Raw genomic sequence first — 9,668 nt, 5'->3', positions numbered from 1 at the left:
AAGCGTTGGACAATCTACCATTTCATGGTCAAATTGCTCACAGTATGGACAAGATATCCTTGTTGGATTCGTGCAGTCACGAGTGTAGTGCCCTAGTCCTCTGCAGTTATAACAGATCAGTTGTCCGTGCCCTCGCCTGGGCCCCATTCCTCTTCCCCGCCCACGTCCTTGAAATCCCGTGTGTGGCCCGACGGCTGGGTCAAAACCCCACGCTTCAGTCTGTACTCGATAGGCCAGTGTTATTTCCATCATTAAATAGTAACTTCGACAAGTTCTCTCATCGTGACCCACTGATATACAAAAGTTGCAATACAACTGCTGCGGGGTATGGGTGTACTTCTGCAACATGTGGCAGTTGTCTATTACGTGCTTTCCTCCCACTTGACAAATTATGCACCAGAGCGCAAGAGCTGCACTTGAACCTGCTTGTACCTCTAGCTTCAATGGCCTTGGGCCCCCTCCCTCCAGATAGTTCGCGAAAACTATGTAGTGGTCCTTATGGTGTCCTTGGCTCTTGCACTTAATGCACCCTCCTTCTGTACGCGCCTCTAGTCGAGGTGCCCTTTCTTTCTTCAAGCTTTGCATTTCTAAGCACAGGTTTTGTAGTGACACATGGATTTGCTGAACTCCCAACCATAGATCCTGTATTGGAGTTTCGTGCAACCTCATTGCTATCTCTAATGCTTCGGGTTGGGTTGAGATCTTTTGCTATGATAACACCGTCTTCAGATGTGGTGTCAATGATGCCACAAACCACACGCAATACTGCGCATCTGTCAACATCATGTTAGCCTCACGAATTGTGCTTTTCAATCTCTGATCCAAATCCCATGGGGTTTCACCAGGTAACATCGTGATCTCCTTGAACCCAATGACCGACTACGTCTCCGATTTTGGCCGACTAAATTCTCTGGTCAACGCGTCCTGGATCGTCGCTATTCCCGCATTCGGATGATCACTTGAGTACTTTATATACCACGTCAACGCGCGGTCCTGCAATGCGCTAACTAGAGTCTCCTTTTTTATGTTATCATCTGTTATACCTTGGTCTTCCCATACAACCCTTACCATAAACCAGAACTGACCTGGTTCCTCATTGCCTACACCTTTAAATACCGACAACTTGATTGCACTTGCCATCGCAACCTTCGGTGGTGGCGGAGGTGGGGTTGACGAAGATGGATTTGATGTAGGAGAAGTAGGTGATGGCGAGGATGGTGGTGGTATTAGTGGGATGTATTTCCCAATCAATTGAACTGCACTTCTTGGAGAGAACCCCGCGTGTTCTTCCTTGCTTTCTCGCAAAATAGAAACTAGAGGGTTGTTCTCTAATCCTTCGGTTCCCCAGTAGCCTCTTCCGCTCCGCATTATGCCAAACATCAATAAACGTGCATAATCTGATTTTCACATAACAACATTTTAATCCAAGTATTCAACAATTTGATGTACTTACCGCGCGGTCCTTGGAGAAAACACCTTTCTGCTTCACTATAGCTCACATTTGTGTCTATCACGAACTCAATGATGAACCCTCCTATTATCCAATCCAACCAGTGATCTACTGCATGTGCGATTTTGTCTTCAGATGATTCTAGCCTCCGCACCAATTATGGGGTCCACACTATGGGTTGATCTAGTCTGCACCTTCCCATGCTATCAGCTAGCCTCGCGATCCACTCGTACAACTCTGTCGAGAATGACACAAAGAAGATCTCGTGGATCTCTGTGTATATGTAATGATCCAACCACCTTTCTTCTGATATCTGTGGATTTATGTTTTCCTGAACCACAAACTCTTGAAGCTTCTGATCCAACCAATCTTCAAGCTCTTTCTTTGTAGGGTTCCAGTGTTCTGACATCATACATCCCTTAGGTAGATCCCAGTCCTAGCAACATAACCATTTGTTGGCTTATTGGGCCTTGACCGAGGTTCAAAAGAGTTATTAGCCAAACAAATCGCGCAGCTACCAGCCCTTTCGGCAACAGCCCGTGGAGCGCGGACTGAGGTCTCACCCGAGGTAGTAGGGGAGGGTGTTGGAACCAGGTTTCCACACCCTTGGGATGTCTTGATGTGGTCTAGAGGGTTTGCGAACCGTTCTGTAGCTTCATGCTACTCTGCTTCCGCGTAGATCCGAAACAAGATAAATCCTTTATATTTATTATTATTGAGTTTATTACAGATCATATCTACTTCTTACGAACTTTAAGCAAAAATTTAATAAAGATAACCAATTCTCGCAATTATAAAGAAAGATCTAAACCCATATATAGATTGTGCATAAATTTAGAACATAAGCAACAGACAGATCCGCAAGGAACCACAAAAAGATTCAAAAATTCTTGTCTTTACTGATCTTCTCTTCAGTACAACTAGATCTTCCCTGCGCACTCAGCTGCAGGGGTCTGCGCACACAGCTGCAGACTCTACCAGGGCTCTGTGCACACAACTACAGAGCCTCTATCTCTCTACCAACTCCCTTGACTCATAATTACAGACGCTACAATACTTCTTGCATCATAAACCCATTACATTCTAGATCAAAAGAATACTTCCCAAAAACTGACTTCTAACCATAGAGCCTTGCTCTATTTATACATTCCCATGTTCCGTGGACCATGGACAGGCCGACTTACTTCTTATTATTTTACATTATTTCATGTGGACAACCCTTTGTCTTGACTTCTTACAGTTCGTGCTCTGCGCACTTCACAGAGTCTTTACCATGCTCTTTACCCAAAATTGTGGGCTTTGAGCCCCAAAACCATTATGCAGGGACTACGCTACTCACCACTTCCTCAGAACTCAAACCAAAGTTTGTAAGATGGTTGGATTTGCTCAACAAACATGGAAAGTGGTTCTTATGGAATGATAAATCAGTTTATAGACTTAGTGTCTTTTGGTGATCATGGATGGACGAGGTCTGGCTGAGGTTGCTGACATGATATCTTCCTGCACTATTGAAACTCCCACAATACACACATCAATGGCATTTACCCATGATTCATGTCAAACAAGAAAGATTTCCAATCAACATAAGAAAACAAAATTCCATTATTTAGTTGCCTAGTTCATGCATGGAAATACTTGCAGAATACTTTGAAACACCATGAGATCTAATACAAAGCTAGATATATCAGAAATAACAAGTAAAACCTATTCTTGAAAACTAAAAAGATGCTGGCCTAATTAAAAGAAAACCCTAAATTCCATAAGAAATAAGAATTTTGTCTTTTTGGGGCTGAATAGGAGTTTTTCCTCAAACCATGGTCCCTAAAGGGAGGAATGAGGAAAGATCAACCTGCTATCAACCTTTTTGGTATTGCTTTATCTCTCTAAATCTACTGCTAACTATATGCACAAATGGAAGCAAGCTAATCAAATTCACTAATACTTGCAATGAAACAATGCCAAAATCAATTCAACAATTAATCTATGAAATAACCTAAGAATACAAGTACAATAAGAGGAACCATTGTTGCTAGGGTTGGGCCCTAACCTAAGAGCTTCAGCCCTCTGAGTCAAATTAGTGTTGGATCAAGGAAATGCTCATTCTCATTATCATATCAAAAAATTACATAACATTGTTTTTTCACAATCCTTCAACTCGAAAATGCTTGGTGCTCTTACATAAAAAATCTGAATCCTAATGAGGCTCCAGGCCTCCTTATTTATACAAATGAAGTCTGCAAAAACTTCCTTAAATATAGGGGGCCTTAGCTCCCAATCTCAAGATGAACTTCTTCTTAACTATCACTAGCTCGGCTGCCATTGATCTTCACGACTAGGTTGCCTGCAACTGTGAGCTAGTGTGATTTGATTGAGAGATATTCGAATGAGTGAGGATTTAATGAGGAAGATCCATCTCCTATAATCTCTCATGCTTGTCTCATTCGAGTTCCTGCACCTTAATTAGCCAAAATTTCCATGATTATTTCCCAAAACTCTACAATCAATGCACATTAGACCACTAGACATAACATCTTAAGTTTACTCATCTCATTAAGTAAAATATAATTAAAAGATGTAAGGAAGTATGAGAAGAGTTGATTTTAGTAAGCTTGGAGGTGTATTAAGGTGTTGGGCATGGAATGCCCCCTAGGCATGTTTTGGGGCTTAAAGCCCAAGTTTTGACCAAGTCCTTTGTAATAGCTTCATGAATTGTGGAAATAGGCCTAGTAGTCCGCAACTGAGTGCACAGAGGCCTAGTAGTCCACAGCTGAGTGCGCGGACCCTTGCAGCTGAGTGCGCAGGGCAGGTCGAGTCTATAACCATTGGAATAATTAATAAAGATAATTTTACCATATTTATCTGTATCTTTTCCTATTTTAATGTATGATTGGGTATAAATTGCAAGTGTATTGTTTATTTTCTGTGGGAACTCATATGAATGTGTTGTATAAATAAATATAACATAATACATCCATTTACGCGAAAATAATTAACTGGTATAGGAAGATAAGTAAGATCTCGAGTGTGACTTAGGGGAATAGCGTAGAGTGTTGCTCCAGCAACGTAGAAGCACCACAGCCCCTGGTTAGGGCTATGTGGAGGCAAGTATATCAGGATGCGAAGGCTAGGGAGGTGTGCGAAGAAACCTGTGCGTAGGGATGAACAGTTGGATCGATCCAGACCCTCAGACATCTCAAGGGCACAGAAACCTAGTTCCAGCACCCCCCCATACTACTTCAGGTGAGACCTCATTCCACGATTCGTAGACTGTTGCCGAAAGGGCCAGTAATATAGGGATTTGTTTGGATAATTAACTCCAAACCTGGGTTAGGCCCCAACAAGCCAACAAGTGATTTCGTTGCCAAGACCAAGATCTGCATAGAGATGTCTGATGTCGTATCACTGGAATCAGACAAAGAAAGGAATTGAAGATTGGTTGGATAGGAAGATTCACGAGTTTGTGGCGTAGGAGAAAAAGAACCTGCGACTATCAAAAGAAGAGTGGTTAGACTGCTACTTATACACAAAGATCCACGAAATTTTCTTTGCTTCTTTCCCTGCTAAGCTATACAAGTGGATCACGAAGCTAGTAGATAGCCAAGGAAGGTGTAAGCTTGACAGACCTATTGTGTGGACTCCAGAATTGGTGCGCCGATTGGAAGCATCAAAGGATAAGATCGCGCACGCTGTTGATTAATCGCTCGATCGATTCATAAGAGGATTCATCATCGAGTTCACGGTAGATACTTCAGTCAACTATAGCAAGGCAGAACGACACTTCCTCAAAGGGCCGTGAGGTAAGTATGTTAAATATTTGAACACTTAGATTAAAATGCTACTATGTGAAAAATGGGTTATGCGAATAAATTGATGTTTGGGGCTACATGAAGTGGGAGAATCTATAGAAATGAAGGTAGTACAAAACTAGAACTAGCCCCTTGATTTCACCTCCGCGAGGGGGCAAAGAAGAGCTCACGAAGGTCTCACCAAGAAGTGCGATCAATTTGATAAGACAGAGAATTCCGTGCATACCACCCCCACCCACACCACCACCAGTTTCACTGTATTCACCCCCATCTTCGCCCATACCACCTCCACCACCACTGCGAGGTAATATGGTGAGCGCGATAAAGTTGCCAGTGTTCAAGGGAGTAGGGAATGAAGATCCGGACCAGTGTTAGTTCGTGATAAAAGTTGTATGGGAAGCACAAGGAGTCACAGATGACAATATAAAGAAAGAAACATTGGTTAGTGCTCTACAAGATCGCGTGTTGACCTGGTACATTAAGCATTCCAATGACAAACCGAATGTGGGGATCGTAGATATTCAAACTGCGCTAAACAAAGAATTTAGCAGGCCGAAGTTAGAGGCATAGTCAATCATTGGGTTCAAGGAAATCACAATGCTACCAGGCGAGACCCCTTGGGAGTTGGATCAGAGATTGAAGTGCACAATTCATGAAGCTAACATGACGTTGGCAGATGGGCAACACTTTTAATGGTTTGTAGCATCGTTAATGCCACATCTAAGGAACACGCTATCACAACAGAGGCTAAAAACTCAAGCTGAGGCCTTGGAGGTCGCGATGAGTTTGTATGAGACCCCAATACAAGATCCCAACCTGGGAGTTCAGCAGATTCATGCGTAGTTGAAAAATGTGTGCATTGAGATGCAAAGTTTGAAACAAGACAGGATAGCTCGCCTAGAAGTGTGCGATGAGGTATGGTGCGTAAAGTGCAAGGGTCAAGGACATGACAAGGACCACTTCCTGGTGTTCGCGAATTATCTTGCCGGAGGAGGACCAATTCCATTGAGATTAGAGGCACAAGAAGGACCGAGCACGACGCGTGCATTATGGTGCACGATTTTCCAGATAGGAGGAAAGCATGCTACAAATAACTGTTGTTTATTGCAGAAGTACACGTAGAATTCACAACAGTTGTTTTGTAATTTCTATAGATTAGTGGGACATGATGAGCACACCTATAGAAGTTATGAGTTGATGATGGATCAGACTCCTACCTACAGATTTCAGGCCGAAATGCGGCCCCTTGACCAAAACGTAGGGATGGTGCGAACCCGATTTTAGGGGCGCAGGCGAGGCCGAGGTGGAGGAGGACTAGGAAGAGGTCGTAGACAACTGATATGTTATAATTGTAGAGGGCTAGGATATTATGCCCACGATTGTATGAATCCAACACAACCATCATGCTTGTATTGTACACTGTTTGATCATGAGACAGAGGATTGTCCCACACTGATAGCGAGGTTGCACGATAAAGGGGCACTCCAACCTCCCCCAACTCAAAACCTGCAAATGATGAGGTCTGAGCCATGCAAGGAAGACCCTAATGTAAATATTATGCTCCGAAGTGGAATTACGACAGGGGATGACAAAGGCAAACAACCTGAAGAAAGTACTTGGGTTTGCAAGGCTCCAAAGAAGGAACTAGAGTTTGATTTGGAGCACGCTAAGGAAACCTTCATGGAAGCTAAGAAGAGCTTCGCTGATGCCTCCACTTTAGGAAGTAAAGACATACCGGAGCTGGAAATGGACCCATCAATTCTTACCATGTTCCTGGAAACATGCATGAAGCTGCTGCGTGATAGCAAGGCTGTAAAAGGCCTACAAGAACTCATAAATAAATGCGATAGGACCGCGCCAGGAGAACCATGCATAGTCCGGAAGCTCGAAAAGCACACGACGGGAACGGGAAGGGTGATGAGATTGACCGCGCAAATTAGAGAATATGAGATGGACCAAGTGATTCTTGATCTAGGATCGGATGCGAACGTCCTGCTGAAGCAGACATGGGAGCGCATGGGAAGGCCTACACTGCAATGGTCTCCTATCCAATTTTGAATGGAGAACCAGCAAAAGATCCTACCTATGGGGAGATTGCAGGGAGTCATAGTAGATATTGAAGAAGCAAGCATGCTAGAAGATTTCGAAGTGATAGAGATTGTTGATGACATCAATCCCTACCCCGTGCTATTAGGAATAGATTGGGCCACTGACATGAATGGGGTGATAAATCTGAAGAAGCGCAAGATGATTTTTGAGAAAAAGTATCTACGCGTGGTTGTACCTTTGGACCCTACAGAAGGATCGTGCTATACGGAGCTGATGCGTGACTACGATAGCGACGATGAATTGGACTGCATCTACAAGATAACCGTAAGAGAGAAACACTGGGTCAATCCAACCGCGGATGGAAGAATCTCATGGGAGCGCGAAAGCTCTTGCACATCAGATTTGGATGAGGAAATAGAATTATGGTAGAACCGGTTACACGAGGTAACCACACTGAACTGTAACATGATGACAAGATCGCTGCACTGCGTATTGAAGGAGGTGAGGGATCTACCTATGTATGATGGGTTAAGTGAGGTGGATGACTTCCTAAGAAGAATTGAAAGAGAAGTTTTGGAACAACAACGTTTCGAAGCTTTGAAATGGGTACTGTGTGCTACACCCGCGAGATGGTGGGGTACACACCAAAGAAGCTTTGAGGACTAGAACGAATGCAGGAGAATGATGTGTATGTGGTTTGGGAAGCCTCGGATGTGATTAACAGACAAGATTACTGGACGAAACAGTCCGTACACCCACCAATCCAGATGGATGTAGGCATATGGTGCAAAATCTACGCGGATGCACACAGTCTTCGCGTTAGGAGAGACAATCAGTAAGCAGGTGCGGGCAAGGAAATGATGCGAACAACCCATCCTGTTGGAACCACAGAGTATGGAAAGACCAAGTGCGTAGAAGGTTATCCATGTAGAAGCCTTTAAAAATGTATGCGAAGCGCTGAACAAGGTCCACAATGCAAAGCGGACTGACTGGGACAACGTACAAGAACTTGACGGTGCAGGAACCTCCGAGGCTAGAGTATGAAGTGAGCGTTGTAATCCCCATAAAGCATGAAATGCCTAGTCCACGCATGGTAGCACCAGTAGATACGATGGTTCGTGGAACCTTGGAAGAAGAAATCCAACAGGGCAATTTTAGGTTCCAAGAACTTGGGAAAGAAAGGGTGTGATTGAGGGTGAAAAGCACTCTGGTAGAAGCGGAAGTTAAGAAGCTGGAGGATGAGATAAAGGAAGATTTTCTCGATAAGAAGACCAGGGTGATAAAACAGGGTACGCACGATCACGCTAACAAGTTTGAGGACTATCACCATGAATTGATCAGCCTAATGCCTTGGCTTGGACCGCACATTACTAAGTGAATCAACCAAGGTGGCGCGCTATAGATGATCAAGTGCACAACACCACCAGTAATGATAAAAGGTGAGTATTTTCTAGGAAGAGTGATGGATGACCAGACAAAATCATATACAGGTGGCATGGCCACATGACTAGCCGAGGGAAATACATTCTTAGTGCTCTAGGAAGTTGAAAGGAGGCACAGGACCACAAACTATTATGCCTGGGAGCTGCGGGATGTTGGAGCTGTGTGCAGAAGCAAAGACTCACAAGGTTCACAATCGTGCAAGGGTTTCTGCGCTACCGCGTGGGTTGGCCAGAAAGTGACCGTTGGAGTCACTATTCATGATGTGATGCTTGAATTGAGATCAAATGGAGAGGGCGGAAGGCATTTAGGACGCGATTTATGTGCAAGATTTGGGAAAATCTACTGCCAAGAGAGCATTAATGAACTGAATTTCGGGGGATTGGTCGAATTCAAATTCAAAAGGTGCTATAAATTACAAAGGGTGGCCCATCCCCATCACGGAACAGTTAATTCACCACATCACCCGACTGCCATGAAAAGGAGAGGACCCCACAGATATCTCGGAGGGGAAAAGCAGTGACCTGGCCATCACAGAGGCCATGAAGAAGAAGTATAAATTGGAAAAGAAGAAGAGGGGCTATGCCATATCCAACATCAACGACAAAGTAGTAAGAGTGGTGACCCAAATACTGGTAGGTAATGTTATGTGCAAGTTCCACGTGGACGAGGTACCCACGCTGGTGGTAGGACCTGCTGAACAGTGCGCAGAGGGGGTCCAGTTTAACTGATCCGAGTTCCTCTGCAAGGAATTCTTGGACAATTGTTGTGAGGCTTAGGAACAAGGCAAAACGTTCCACTATGCATGGCTTCTACTATCCATAGTGCTCATGGTAGGGGAATTGCCAGAAGATAGTCAGTTCCCCACAATTGACAGGGATTTTCCAGAGGCCGCAAAGTATACTTCGGTTTGGGCCACAAAG

The sequence above is a fragment of the Pinus tabuliformis genome, chromosome X, assembly GCF_031772625.1.
Source record: "Pinus tabuliformis cultivar Carrire ecotype Pingquan chromosome X, CPIR1, whole genome shotgun sequence".
In the NCBI taxonomy this organism is placed as follows: domain Eukaryota; kingdom Viridiplantae; phylum Streptophyta; class Pinopsida; order Pinales; family Pinaceae; genus Pinus; species Pinus tabuliformis.
This window is presented reverse-complemented; position numbering follows the sequence as displayed.